Source organism: Triticum urartu, chromosome 2A, assembly GCF_056163025.1.
Source record: "Triticum urartu cultivar PI428250 chromosome 2A, HENAU_Tu73, whole genome shotgun sequence".
NCBI classification, from domain to species: Eukaryota; Viridiplantae; Streptophyta; class Magnoliopsida; order Poales; family Poaceae; genus Triticum; species Triticum urartu.
In genome coordinates, this window is record NC_141874.1 from 500,603,548 (window position 1) to 500,619,721 (window position 16,174).

At 42.1% G+C, this 16,174-nt stretch overlaps 1 long non-coding RNA gene across 1 annotated transcript; it reads left to right on the top strand.

Moving 5' to 3' along the window:
- The first annotated feature begins 1,411 nt into the window (after window positions 1-1,411).
- LOC147985623 (uncharacterized) lies at window positions 1,412-3,732 on the top strand. Its single transcript, XR_015615132.1, has 2 exons — window positions 1,412-2,262; window positions 3,170-3,732. It is a non-coding gene; the product is annotated as an uncharacterized LOC147985623 (long non-coding RNA).
- The last annotated feature ends 12,442 nt before the right edge of the window (window positions 3,733-16,174 follow it).

Genomic DNA, 16,174 nt, shown 5'->3' on the forward strand with positions numbered 1-16,174 from the left:
CAGTCAATTGATCATACATTGAGTACCATATAACTGGAATTAACCGATGCAAGTCCAAGAAGGATTAGCCGGTGCTGCCGGCTGACATCAAGTTCGATCCCACAGATCAGGAGCTGATCGAGCACCTTGAGGCCAAAGTGACTGTTGACAGCGCGAGATCTCACCCTCTCATCGATTTGTTCATACCAACCATCGACAGCGAGCACGGCATATGCTACACCCATCCTGAGAAACTTTCAGGTAAGACACCGATCGGCCGTCTAGTTGCACAAACATATTCCTTTGTTTATAGTTCTATTTTTCTTTTTAGACATAGACCTAGTGAAGCAATTACAATTTGACAGTTAATAAAAAGTGAAACAAGTGACTGCAACATGCCAAAGATGCTATGAAAATGCCAACCACATACACTAAAACCTGTATTCGACAATACTGCAGGTATCACACTGGTGGCCTAAGCAAGCATTTATTCCAGTGCAATTCCAGGGCATTCAAAAGGGGCACGTGGACGCGTCGCAAGATACAGTCGGAGTGCGGCATGCACACGATGTGGCACAAAACCGGCAATACCTTGCCGGTGGTGGTCAACGGCCGGTAGATAGGCAGCAAAAAGGTTCTGTTGCTGCACACCAACAAGAACTTCGACCAGCAGAGGACCAACTGGGTGATGCACCAGTACCACCTCAGGGACCTGGAGCAAGAGAAGGAGCGAGAGCTGATCCTCTGCAAGATTTTCTACCAGACGAACACTAGGGCCAGGAGTAAAAAGATTATAAGTTAGTTTGGTATTGGTACTTGTACTACCTTGTCATCCGCAGGTTGGTATTGTTGTTAACGATCTTTCGGTATGAACTTGGCATTTTATTCCAACCATCATGCCAAGGGTCGACGTGGATATAAAGCTGAATCATTTGTTTCGAAACGAATTTTCAGGCACCTGATTTTTATTTGATGGGTAGCATAAGCACCTGCCGTTCGAATTCCCAGTTCTCCAAATTTTTCGAAACAAGTGCATGCATATAAAAAGCGAAATTAGGCGTACGCTTAGGCGCGCTGAAGTGCTCGGCGATAGCCCATCGCATAGCCTTGGGCCTAAACGGCACTCTAGGCGGCCCCCATCGCTTAGGCGGAGCAACGCGTACGCCTAGACGCGATTATGCAATAGAAAGCGGCGAGGAGGCGGCGCAAGGCAGGGCAAGGTGCGGCCCGGTATGGAGCTCGCGCCGCTGAAAGCACGGACGGGAAGGTGCGAGAATTTTGGGGAAGATGGCGAGAAGATTGCGGGGAGTTTGCCAGCGAGAGGAAAGGAGATACTATATTTGGCTAGGATTTGGATATATATATAAACACAAAAGGGCGGTGACGGCCTGAGCTATTCCATCGTCGCTTCATCCTCCGGCCACTAGAAGGTAAAGATTCAACTCCTCCACGCCGCCCGTACTTCTTCCTCCTCGCCATCTCTCCGCGTGTGAACATTTGAGGTTCGGTCTCTTCTCCCTGCTGTTTCCTGTAAGTGAGATGCGATTTCATTTGTTCCTCCGCTTCCCATGTCTTGTCCTCTACTGTAGCCTATAGATTTTCCTGCTGCCCGTCCCATCGGATTGCTATTGGTTGCTACTCCATCCCTCTCTTGTAATCCCTCAATTTGTAGTTTTTTTAGGACACTCGATCTGCAGTTTTGTAGATCTATTTACTTCATAGATGATCTTTGAAAAGTATACAATATTATTTGCCTCTGGATTGCTGGTTGGATGTTGCTTGATCCATCCCTCGCTTGTAATTTCATTGGTCTGCAATTTTTCTATTATTTGTTAACTCCAGAACTATGAAGAGGAAATTGATAAGATGACTATTGTAAGTGGACTTTTCTGTACTGAACAGTAGAGTTATTTTTTTGAAACGAACACTATAGTATACTTGGGATAACACAAGACTGCAAATAATGAAGATTGTGGTTATCCTCATATTAAAAATCACTTCTCAGCTCTAATATCTTCCTGGAATTCCACCCTGAATAAAAATTCTTGGATTACACCCAGTAGATAATTATTCATAATTATACTGATAGGTTATACACTTGCACTGATTTGCTGATGGTCATTAACCGTCAGCTCAACTAGAATCATCAATAGACTATACATATAAATTATAATTGTGTGATGTTTTACTTGACAGCTCATACGACAAGTTAATAAGGGCTGGTCCTATCTAGTGCCTGAAGAAGTTAAAGAGGACTGCTACCTACAGGCGGCTGTTCTGAAGGTAATCATTCTGCTTCCTGGAGAAGTTGCCACCATTTCCCTAAACTTGCATATTGTACGCATAACCATCTTGGGTAGCAGCAGGTTGATCAGCTCTTCGGTACTGGAGATACACATCCCTGATTTATCATCAAAACTCGTATAAAATTGGGATCATTCGTCTCTTCAAGTAAATCACTGTGTTGTGCGCATCAGTGCTTGTCAAATAACTTCCGTTATAAGTAGCATCTTGATGTTAGTGAAGTTTGTGCTACATGATTTTCTCTTCTGTTGCCTGATGCCAAGATGCAACACCATCCAGAACTAGTCCTAGTGTAAAAGTAGGATCATATGTATGTGGTTGCTGGTAATCTTTACTGTGGAGTGTGGAGACTCGAGGTTCATTAATCAGAGGGTTGTTTAGTCGGTATAAAAACGAATTTGCTTCTGGATCTATATCGAGCGTTGCAACCTTGCAGGACTAAATAAGTTTCCAATGCAATTATGCAACAAATTTATTATCTTGTAATACAAAAAATGATGTTCTTTGGTTTCCCTCATTGCAGTTTTTGTATTTTCTATTTAGTTTGTTTTGCTTGGAATCTCTCGATCGACAGCTTCCTACCTATTTCATATTTGATCTACATACACTATGAATTTATGATATTATAACTTATATTGCTTTGCTTCTGCCTTCTTCTGTAAAAATCATATACCTAATTGAGTGGGTAATGATTTATCTTCCACTATGTGTTTTCAGATGTGGACACACGCACACCCGTACAGACAACTATATTACATTTTTGCTTTGATTATTATCTAGATTTATGCCTACTTGTGCTCTCCACTTTGATAGACCTAGCCCATATTTTTATCATTATCGATGTGAATTACTGAACAATTGTTGTTGTGTATTTGAGCATTTGTAGGATGTTGGAGACAAACACAACGTTAGTGTTGTAGGAAGAGAATGCCCGTAAGAGAAAGTCGGATGATGTGGGATGGGAGTATGGGAGTCTAGCCGATGTTTCCAACAAGGACAAAGTGAAGTGTTTGTTTTGTAACCATGTGATCATTGGAGGTGTTTATCGTCACAAGCAGCATGTGGCTCACGTTGGTAATTTTGTGGCTAAATGCAAGAAAAGCTCGCATGAAGCTAAAGATAGGTGCAAGAAATCTCTTGAGGAGGCATCTAAGAAGAGGAAGGAAAATACTTCCAGTGAGCTAGAGCTCTAGCTCAGAGAAGGCGTGAATATTTCTCGTGTTGGAGATGCCGAAGTTACTTGTATTGGAAGCGCTGAGCCACACAAGATAGGTCCCATTGACAGTGGACACGTCCTATTGATCCTAAATTAACTCAAGTTGTGCGTCTGTGTGGAACTATCCCTGTTGTGACTTGAGATAAGTCTTTCAAATAAGATTCTAGGAATAAAGTACTTGTGAACTTGTGCTCATAATTTATAATGCTATATGCCATATTGGGTCTTGCGTGATTTTTGCCTCAACTATATTTGAATATTTGATGTTTCTATGTTACTGCTACTTCCCTTGAGTAGATCATTTTTAGTTCTTCCCGTTGTTGTGATGTACTCCCTCCTTCCAATAATATAAGATCTTAATATCATGAGAATATAAGATCTTATATCATGGGATGGAGGGAGTATCTTATTATCATTCAATTGTCATAATCTACTGTACTAGAAAATGCCTAAGGCTATGCCTAGCCAAAAAATTGTCCTCCTAACCCGCTACCATACAAAACGCCTTGGCCCGCCTAGGCAGGCTAGGCGCTAGGCAGAGAGTCATCGCCCGCGTACCGCCTAGCACTTTTTCCAACCTTGATTATCACGATGAAAAAACAATATACCTGTTGCATCCCAGTTATCAGTCTGTACTTACAGAATTCTCTCGTTTGTTGAGCAGGTAGCAGGTATATTGTTTTTTCAGGTCGAGCAAGTTTTAACTGGGTTGTAGACTGCCCAGGCTTGGTTTTGTTTTTAATAGGCCCAGCCCATAACGTCAGCGGGGCACAAAGATCCAGCAGGTATCTACTGGCCTCTGGCCCGCCAGCGTTAGTTATATTTTGTCTTACAACATCCGCAGGTAGTTTTTTTACTGAATCAAACACACAGCCCAGTTCTATTTTCCTCTTGAAACGCCATGTCCTACATCCGTTTTCTAATCTCTACCTATAGTTTTACTAGTTCATGTACACGTATCATTATATTGAAAATACATAAAGTTCCCTTTTTATATTTATATCCTTATTTTTGTTGTTGTTTTCTCTCCCAGCGCTGATTTCTTTACCACTGGTTTTCCCTTAAACCAACTCAATTGTCCCACGTCTTATTTGTTTACAAAGACAAAACGATTTTTGGCAAATCAATAAGTTCTTAAAAAAATGTTTATCATTTCGGGATTACAACAGTTCGGACTCCACCGAAATATGTAAAATAAGGTTGAACTTTTTGACCGTGGTCCTGGGCAGAAAATGGGCTATAATAAATTACTTAAGAATTAGCAAATGGGCTGCAAATTATAATTTTTGTAGCAAATGGGCTTTATGTTGTCTGCCACAGATTTGGAGACTGACTTATGGGCCTACTAAGTTCATGCGTACACAAGGTTTCTCAAAAAAAGAAACTTAATCAATAATCGACTCTACCAGCGTCAGACCGTTAGATGTCAATCTAACGGCAATCGTGCTTCTTTAGTCTCTAATCTTCTTGCTCCAGCCACCCAAACCAGCGCCGGCGGAACCGCCTGCTCCCGCCTCCCGTGGCCGGCTGTGCTGCCGGGCAGGCCTCACTGCCCCACCGTACTCGCATCCTTGGCCTGTTTATCCCTCTACTCACCCACACCTCCTGTTATTTTCTGGCGATGGCATCCGAACCATTCAACCCTCGTACTCCCCACCGTGTGGGCAGCCACTGCCGTGTCTTCCCCGGCTCCGTGTCGTTCCCTTCGTAGGCCTCGCCGTCGTCCACCGCCCTGGTGCTCTCGGCGTGGCGTGGTCAACGAACGGCATCCATCGGAAGTGGACTGTACATGGAGAGGCTGACAGTTGGGTCCATGGCCGCACATAAGGAAATACCTCCTTATTACGGGCAAAATAATAAATCCTCCACCTGACATCTGGGACCCATCGGAAGGGCCTGTGTATTTCGCGAAAAAAAGTTCCTCCCACTGACAGCTCGGACCCACCAGCTATATCTTCGCACGCAAGGAAGTGCCTCCTTATTACGCACAAAAAAATGAATACCCCCTGCGTGGGAGGCTAACTTGTGGGCCTACTAAGTTGACGGGGACGGAGGGCTTTGTCAACTTAGTCAATATGAATGATTCTAACTCCAGTGACCGTACGATGTCCATCCAACGGCCGTAGTACTTCTTCAACCTCTTGTCTTCTTCCTCCAGCCACCCAAACCAGCGTCGGTCGTGCCGCGTGCTCCTGCCTCCCGTGGCCGGCTGTGATGCCACGGAGGCCTCGCCGCCCCCTACTACTCCCACCACTGGCCAGGCCATCCGCCTCTACTCACCCACACCCCCTGTTATTCTGCGGCGACGGCAGCCTCACACCGCAGCCGAACCAGTGAACCCTCATACTCCTCTTTGTGTGGGCTTCCACTGCCGCGTCTTCCCCGGCTTCACGTCGTCCCCTTCCTAGGCCTCGTCGTCGTCCATCGCATTGGTGCTATCAGCGCGGCATGGTCAACATGGTCAAGGAACAACTTCCATCGAAAGAGTACTGTACATGGAGAGGCTGACAGCTGGGTCCACGGCCGCAGAAAGGAAGTGCCTCCATATTACGCATGAAATAATTATTCCTCCACCTGACAGTAGGGACCCACTAGACGGGCCACCGTATTTCACGAAAAAAACGTTTCCCCCCTGACTGTTGGGACCCACCAGCTACATCTTCACACACAAGGAAGTGCCTGACAGTCGGGACCCACCTCGTCGAAGCGTATGTAGCTTTGTCATTCTGGTCGCGAGCGTGTACGTACATACTGGTCGATGTAGAGGCGCGCACGTGTCATAGTAGAGGCGCGCACGTAGCATGTACACGTACATACAGCGGCCAGGGTGCAAGAAATAAAATATGGCCACGTACGTACATACGGGAGGGGTCTCGAACGCCTACTCGTGCTTACGTACGACCAGGGCTCGTGTACATGGCTGGCTCGGAACAGAGAAACTGCGTTGTGGTCGTGTTCATGGGGAGCCAACCGGCTGGGTCGGAACGGAATGCGTCGTCGTGTTCATCGGGAGCCAACCGGCTTGGACGGAACAACCAATGGAAACGAGGCCTGGTGTACCGCAGAACGGAGGAAACGACCTTGTGTTCGACCGGCCATGGTTGAAACGGGATCCTGTTCATCGGGAGGGCTCTGGCGTACTGTAAAATGGAGGAAACAGACTTCTGTTGGACCTCCTACGGTCGAAACGGGGTTCTGTTGACCGGGAGGGGTGTGGCGTACCGCAAAACGGAGGAAACATACTTGTGTTGGAGCGCTACGGTCGAAACGGGGGTCTTGTTCATCGGGAGGGGTGTGGCGTACTGCAAAACGGGACTCCACGGGCTACTGTTCATCCATCGTCGACCTCCTCCAGCCTCCACGGGCTACTGTTCATCCACCGTCGACCTCCTCCAGCCTCCACCTGCGACTGTTCATCAGTGGGCTCCTATTCATTCAGCCTCCACTGCGCGCTCCTCCACCGGCTACTGTTCAACCAGCCCTCTCCACGGGGGTCCTGTTCAACCATCACTCCACAGGCTACTATTCATCCAGCCCTCCACTAGCTACTGTTCAACCAGCCCTCCACCGGCTACTGTTCAACCAGCCCTCCACGGGGTCCTGTTCATCCAGCCCTCTAAGGGGTCCTGTTCATCCACCAGCTCGATCGATCGGGGTACTGTTCATCCAGCGGCAACGGCCTCTACTACCACGGGTTCCTATTCATCCAACCCCCCACCGGGAACTGTTCATCCAAACCACCTCAACAACGCTCACTGTTGATACGTCTCCAACGTATCTATAATTTTTGATTACTCCTTGCTATATTATCTACTGTTTTGGACATTATCGGGCTTTATTATCCACTTTTATATTATTTTTGGGACTAACCTATTAACCGGAGGCCCAGCCCAGAATTGATGTTTTTTGTCTGTTTTAGGGTTTCGAAGAAAAGGAATATCAAACGGAGTCCAAATGGAATGAAACCTTCGGGAGCGTGATTTTCTCACCGAATACAACTCAAGAGACTTGGACCCTACGTCAAGCCAGCTAAAAGGACCCTCAGTGAAAGCCTACCCCCCAGGCATGCCCTCCACCCTCGTGGGGCCCCTGTTGCTCCACCGACGTACTTCTTCCTCCTATATATATCCACGTACCCCCAAACGATCAGAACAGGAGCCAAAACCCTAATTCCACCGCCGTAACTTTCTGTATCCACGAGATCCCATCTTGGGGCCTGTTCCGGAGCTCCGCCGGAGGGGGCATCGGTCATGGAGGGCTTCTACATCAACACCATAGCCTCTCCGATGAAGTGTGAGTAGTTTACTTCAGACCTACGGGTCCATAGTTAGTAGCTAGATGGCTTCTTCTCTCTTTTTGGATCTCAATACAATGTTCTCCCCCTCTCTTGTGGAGATCTATTCGATGTAATCTTCTTTTTGCGGTGTGTTTGTTGAGACCGATGAATTGTGGGTTTATGATCAAGTCTATCTATGAATAATATTTGAATCTTCTCTGAATTCTTTTATGTATGATTGGTTATCTTTGCAAGTCTCTTCGAATTATCAGTTTGGTTTGGCCTACTAAATTGATCTTTCTTGCAATGGGAGAAGTGCTTAGCTTTGGGTTCAATCTTGCGGTGTCCTTTCCCGGTGACAGTAAGGGCAGCAAGGCACGTATTGTATTGTTGCCATCGAGGATAACAAGATGGGGTTTTCTTCATATTGCATGAGTCTATCCCTCTACATCATGTCATCTTGCTTAAGGCGTTACTCTCTTTTAACTTAATACTCTGGATGCATGCTGGATAGCGGTCGATGAGTGGAGTAATAGTAGTAGATGCAGGCAGGAGTCGGTCTACTTGTCTCGGACGTGATGCCTATATACATGATCATACCTAGATATTCTCATAACTATGCTCAATTCTGTCAATTGCTCAACAGTAATTTGTTCAACCACCGTAGAATACTTATGCTCTCGAAAGAAGCCACTAGTGAAACCTATGGCCCCGGGGTCTATCTTTATCATATCAATCTCCTACTATTTAGTTATTTACTTTGCTTTTATTTTACTTTGCATCTTTATCATAAAAATACCAAAAATATTATCTTATCATATCTATTAGATCTCACTCTCGTAAGTGGCCCTATAGGATTGACAACCCCTATTTGCGTTGGTTGCGAGGATTTATTTGTTTTGTGCAGGTACGAGGGACTCGCGTGTAGCCTCCTACTGGATTGATACCTTGGTTCTCAAAAACTGAGCGAAATACTTACGCTACTTTGCTGCATCATCCCTTCCTCTTCGGGGAAAACCAACGCAGTGCTGAAAGAGGTAGCAAGAAGGATTTCTGGCGCCGTTGCCGGGGAGGTCTACGCAAAAATCAACATACCAAGTACCCATCACATACCCTTATCCCCCGCATTACATTATTTGCCATTTGCCTCTCGTTTTCCTCTCCCCCCCAATTCACCCTTGCCGTTTTATTCGCCCTCTCTCTCTCTCTCTATCCTCCCTCTCTTTCTCCATTCACCTCTTTTTGCCTGCTTGCTTTTTGTTTTCTTCTGTGTTAGTTTGCTTGTTTGTCGCGATGGCTCAAGATAATACTAAATTGTGTGACTTCACCAATACCAACAACAATGATTTTATTAGCACTCCGATTGCTCCTCTTACCGATGCTGAATCTTGTGAAATTAATACTGCTTTGCTGAATCTTGTCATGAAAGATCCGTTCTCCGGCCTTCCTAGTGAAGATGCAGCTACCCATCTTAATAGCTTCATTGATTTGTGTGACATGCAAAATAAGAAAGATGTGGATAATGATATTGTTAAATTGAAGCTATTTCCTTTTTCGCTTAGAGATCATGCTAAAGCTTGGTTTTCGTCTTTGCCTAAAAATAGTATTGATTCATGGAACAAGTGCAAAGATGCTTTTATCTCTAAGTATTTTCCTCCCGCTAAGATCATCTCTCTTAGAAAGGATATTATGAACTTTAAGCAACTTTATCATGAACATGTTGCACAAGCTTGGGAGAGAATGAAATTAATGATACGTAATTGCCCTACTCATGGTTTAAACTTGTGGATGGTTATACAAAATGTTTATGCCGGATTGATGCTTCTAGAAATCTTTTAGATTCGGCCGCGTGAGGCACTTTTATGGAAATCACCTTAGGAGAAGCTACTAAACTCCTAGATAATATTATGGTAAATTATTTTCAATGGCATACTGAAAGATCTATTAATAAAAAGGTGCATGCGATAGAAGAAATTAATGTTTTGAGTGGAAAGATGGATGAACTTATGAAATTATTTGCTAATAAGAGTGTTTCTTCTTATCCTAATGATGTGCCCTTGTCTAATTTGATTTAGAATAATAATGAATCTATGGATGTGAATTTTGTTGGTAGGAACAATTTTGGTAACAACGCGTATAGAGGAAATTTCAATCCTAGGCCTTATCCTAGTAATCCTTGTAATAATTATGGTAATTCCTACAACAATTCTTATGGAAATTATAATAAGATTCCCTCTGATTTTGATTCTAATATTAAATAATTTATTACTTCGCAAAAGAATTTTAATGCTATGTTGAAGAAAAATTGCTTAAGATTGATGATTTGGCTAGGAACGTTGATAGAATTGCTCTTCATGTTGATTCTTTGAAACTTAGATCTATTCCTCCTAAGCATGATATCAATGAGTCTCTCAAAGCCATGAGAATTTCCATTGACGAGTGCAAAGAAAGAACCGCTAGGATGTGTGCTAAGAAAGATGCCTTTATAAAAGTGTGTTCTTCTAGTTCCTATGGAAATAATGATGAAGATATAGAAGTTATTGATGTGTCCCCTATTAAATCTTTGTTTTGCAATATGAATCTTGATAATGATGGGACTGAATATGATCCACCTTTACCTAGAAGGCGTTCCAAGAATTCTGAATCTTTTGACCTTGATGCTAAATTTGATAAAAGTGGGATTGAAGAAATTAAAACCCTAGATGTTGCTAAACCCACTATTATGGATTTCAAAGAATTTAACTATGAGAATTGCTCTTTGATTGATTGTATTTCCTTGTTGCAATCCGTGCTAAATTCTCCTCATGCTTATAGTCAAAATAAAGCGTTTACTAAACATATCGTTGATGCCTTGATGCAATCTTATGAAGAAAAGCTTGAATTAGAAGTTTCTATCCCTAGAAAACTTTATGATGAGTGGGAACCAACTATTAAAATTAAAATTAAAGATCATGAATTCTATGCTTTATGTGATTTGGGTGCTAGTGTTTCCACGATTCCAAAGACTTTGTGTGATTTGTTAGGTTTCCGTGATTTTAATGATTGCTCTCTAAACTTGCACCTTGCGGATTCCACTATTAAGAAACCTATGGGAAGAATTAATGATGTTCTTATTGTTGCAAATAGGAATTATGTGCCCGTATACTTTGTTGTTCTTGACATAGATTGCAATCCTTCATGTCCTATTATTCTTGGTAGACCTTTCCTTAGAACGATTGGTGAAATTATTGATATGAAGGAAGGAAATATTAGATTCCAATTTCCGTTAAGGAAAGGCATGGAACACTTTCCTAGAAAGAAAATTAAATTACATGATGAATCTATTATGAGAGCCACTTATGGATTGCCTACCAAAGATGGCAATACCTAGATCTATTCGTGCTTATTATGCCTAGCTAGGGGCGTTAAACGATAGCGCTTGTTGGGAGGCAACCCAATTTTATTTTTTATTCCTTGCTTTTTTGCCCCTGATTAGTAATAAATAAATTATTTAGCCTCTGTTTTGGTTGTGTTTTTTGTGTTTAATTAGTGTTTGTGCCAAGTAGAACCGTTGGGAAGACTTGGGGAAAGTCTTGTTGAACTTGCTGTAAAAAACAGAAAGTTTAGCGCTCACGAGAACTGCTGTCATTTTTATTTGGAAAGTGATATTTAGTTAATTATTTTTCCAGATGATTAATAGATAAATTACTCACGTCCATCAATTTATTTTAGAATTTTTGGGGTTCCAGATCTTGCGCTAGCTACAGATTACTACAGACTGTTCTGTTTTTGACAGATTCTGTTTTGCGTGTGTTGTTTGCTTATTTTGATGAATCTATGGCTAGTAAAATAGTTTATGAACCATAGAGAAGTTGGAATACAGTAGGTATAACACCCATATAAATAAATAATGATTTCATTACAGTACCTTGAAGTGGTCTTTTGTTTTCTTTCACTAACAGAGCTCACGAGTTTTCTACTTTAAGTTTTGTGTTGTGGAGTTTTCAAGTTTTGGGTAAAGATTTGATGGATTATGGAACAAGGAGTGGCAAGAGCTTAAGCTTGGGGATGCCCATGGCACCCCCAAGATAAATCTAAGGACACCTAAATGCCAAAGCTTGGGGATGCCCCGGAAGGCATCCCCTCTTTCGTCTACTTCTATCGGTAACTTTACTTGGAGCTATATTTTTATTTACTACATGATATGTGTTTTACTTGGAGCGTCTTGTATGATTTGAGTCTTTGCTTGTTAGTTTAACACAATCATCCTTGCTGTACACACCTTTTGAGAGAGCCATACATGATTTGGAATTTGTTAGAATACTATATGTGCTTCGCTTATATCTTTTGAGTTATATAATTTTGCTCTAGTGCTTCACTTATATCTTTTAGAGCACGGTGGTGGATTTGTTTCATAGAAACTATTGATCTCTCATGCTTCACTTAGATTATTTTGAGAGTCTTAATAGCATGGTAATTTTCTTAAAATCCTAATATGCTTGGTATGCAAGATTAATAATAAAACTTTCTTATGAGTGTGTTGAATACTAAGAGAAGTTTGATGCTTGATGATTGTTTTGAGACATGGAGGTAATAATATCAAAGTCGTGCTAGTTGAGTAGTTGTGAAATTGAGAAATACTTGTGTTGAAGTTTGCAAGTCCCGTAGCATGCACGTATGGTAAACTTTATGCAACAAATTTGAAACATGAGGTGTTATTTGATTGTCTTCCTTATGAGTGGCGCTCGGGGACGAGCGATGGTCTTTTCCTACCAATCTATCCCCCTAAGCATGCGCGTAGTACCAAGGTTTTTGATGACTTGTAGATTTTTGCAATAATATGTGAGTTCTTTATGACTAATGTTGAGTCCATGGATTATACGCACTCTCACCCTTCCATCTTTGCTAGCCTGTTCGGTACCGTGCATTGTCCTTTCTCACATGAGAGTTGGCGCAAACTTCGCCGGTGCATCCAAACCCCGTGATATGATACGCTCTTTCACACATAAACCTCATTATATCTTCCTCAAAACAGCCACCATACCTACCTATTATGGCATTTCCATAGCCATTCCGAGATATATTGCCATGCAACTTTCCATCATTCCGTTCATCATGACACATTCATCATTGTCATATTGCTTAGCATGATCATGTAGTTGACATAGTATTTATGGCAAAGCCACCGTTCATAATTCTTTCATACATGTCACTCTTGGTTCATTGCATATTCCGGTACACCGCCGGAGGCATTCATATTGAGTCATCTTTGTTCTAGTATCGAGTTGTAATCATTGAGTTGTAAATAAATAGAAGTGTGATGATCATCATTTTCTAGAGCATTGTCCCAAGTGAGGAATATAAAAAAAGAGGAAAGGCCATAAAAATAGAGAGAGAAGGCCCAAAAAAAAGAGAAATGCCATAAAAAAGAGAAAAGGCCCAAAAAAGAAAAGAAAAAAAATGAGAGAAAAAGAGAGAAGGGACAATGTTACTATCATTTTCCACACTTGTGCTTCAAAGTAGCACCATGATCTTCATAGTAGAGAGTCTCTCATGTTATCACTTTCATACTAGTGGGAAATTTTCATTATAGAACTTGGCTTGTATATTCCAACAATGGGCCTCCTCAAATGCCCTAGGTCTTCATGAGCAAGCAAGTTGGATGCACACCCACTAGTTTCTTTTGTTGAACTTTCATACATTTATAGCTCTAGTGCATCCGTTGCATGGCAATCCCTACTCCTTGCATTAACATCAATCGGTGGGCATCTCCATAGCCCATTGATTAGCCTCGTTGATGTGATACTTTCTCCTTTTTTGTCTTCTCCACATAACCCCCTCATTATATTCTATTCCACCTATAGTGCTATGTCCATGGCTCGCGCTCATATATTGCGTGAAAGTTTATAGGTTTGCGATTACTAAAGTATGAAACAATTGCTTGTCTTGTCATCATGGTTGTGCATGATGATAGCATTCTCGTGTGACGAAAATGAAACATGACTAAACCATATGATTTTGTAGGGATGAACTTTATTTGGCCATGTTATTTTGAGAAGACATAATTGCTTAGTTAGTATGCTTTAAGTATTATCATTTTTATGTCAATATGAATTTTTGTCTTGAATCTTTCGGATCTGAATATTCATACCACAATTAAGAAGAATTACATTAAAATTATGCCAAGTAGCACTCCGCATCAAAAATTCTGTTTTTATCATTTACCTACTCGAGGACGAGCAGGAATTAAGCTTGGGGATGCTTGATACGTCTCCAACGTATCTATAATTTTTGATTGCTCCATGCTATATTATCTACTATTTTGGACATTATCGGGCTTTATTATCCACTTTTATATTATTTTTGGGACTAACCTATTAACCGGAGGCCCAACCCAGAATTGTTGTTTTTTGCCTGTTTTAGGGTTTCGAAGAAAAGGAATATCAAACGGAGTCCAAACGGAATGAAACCTTCGGGAACGTGATTTTCTCACCGAATACAACTCAGGAGACTTGGACCCTATGTCAAGCCAGCTAACAGGAGCCCATGAGGTAGGGGCGCGCCTACCCCCCCCCCCCCAGGCGCGCCCTCCACCCTCGTGGGGTCCCTGTTGCTCCACCGACGTACTTCTTCCTCCTATATATATCCATGTACCCCAAATGATCAGAACAGGAGGCAAAACCCTAATTCCACCGCCGTAACTTTCTGTATCCACGAGATCCCATCTTGGGGCCTGTTCCGGAGCTCCGCCGGAGGGGGCATCGATCACGGAGGGCTTCTACATCAACACCATAGCCTCTCCGATGAAGTGTGAGTAGTTTACTTCAGACCTACGGGTCCATAGTTAGTAGCTAGATGGCTTATTCTCTCTTTTTGGATCTCAATACAATGTTCTCCCCCTCTCTTGTGGAGATCTATTCGATGTAATCTTCTTTTTGCGGTGTGTTTGTTGAGACCAATGAATTGTGGGTTTATGATCAAGTCTATCTATGAATAATATTTGAATCTTCTCTGAATTCTTTTATGTATGATTGGTTATCTTTGCAAGTCTCTTCGAATTATCAGTTTGGTTTGGCCTACTAGATTGATCTTTCTTGCAATGGGAGAAGTGCTTGGCTTTGGGTTCAATCTTGCGATGTCCTTTCCCGATGACAGTAAGGGCAGCAAAGCACGTATTGTATTGTTGCCATCGAGGATAACAAGATGGGGTTTTCTTCATATTGCATGAGTCTATCCCTCTACATCATGTCATCTTGCTTAAGGCATTACTCTGTTTTAACTTAATACTCTAGATGCATGCTGGATAGCGGTCGATGAGTGGAGTAATAGTAGTAGATGCAGGCAGGAGTCGGTCTACTTGTCTCGGATGTGATGCCTATATACATGATCATACCTAGATATTCTCATAACTATGCTCAATTTTGTCAATTGCTCAACAGTAATTTGTTCACCCACCGTAGAATACTTATGCTCTCGAGAGAAGCCACTAGTGAAACCTATGGTCCCCGGGTCTATCTTTATCATATCAATCTCCTACTATTTAGTTATTTACTTTGCTTTTATTTTACTTTGCATCTTTATCATAAAAATACCAAAAATATTATCTTATCATATCTATCAGATCTCACTCTTGTAAGTGGCCCTATAGGGATTGACAACCCCTATTTGCGTTGGTTGCAAGGATTTATTTGTTTTGTGCAGGTACGAGGGACTCGCGCGTAGCCTGTGAAGGAAATATGCCCTAGAGGCAATAATAAAGTTATTATTTATTTCCTTATATCATGATAAATGTTTATTATTCATGCTAGAATTGTATTAACCGGAAACATAATACATGTGTGAATACATAGACAAACAGAGTGTCACTAGTATGCCTCTACTTGACTAGCTCGTTAATCAAAGATGGTTATGTTTCCTAACCATGAACAATGAGTTGTTATTTGATTAACGGGATCACATCATTAAGTGAATGATCTGATTGACATGACCCATTCCATTAGCTTAGCACCCGATCGTTTAGTATGTTGCTATTGCTTTCTTCATGACTTATACATGTTCCTATGACTATGAGATTATGCAACTCCCGTTTGCCGGAGGAACACTTTGTGTGCTACCAAACGTCACAACGTAACTGGGTGGTTATAAAGGTGCTCTACAGGTGTCTCCAAAGGTAGATGTTGGGTTGGCGTATTTCGAGATTAGGATTTGTCACTTCGATTATCGGAGAGGTATCTCTGGGCCCTCTCGGTAATGCACATCACATAAGCCTTGCAAGCATTGCAACTAATGAGTTAGTTGTGAGATGATGTATTACGGAACGAGTAAAGAGACTTTCCGGTAACGAGATTGAACTAGGTATTGAGATACCGACGATCGAATCTCGGTCAAGTAACATACCGATGACAAAGGGAACAACGTAT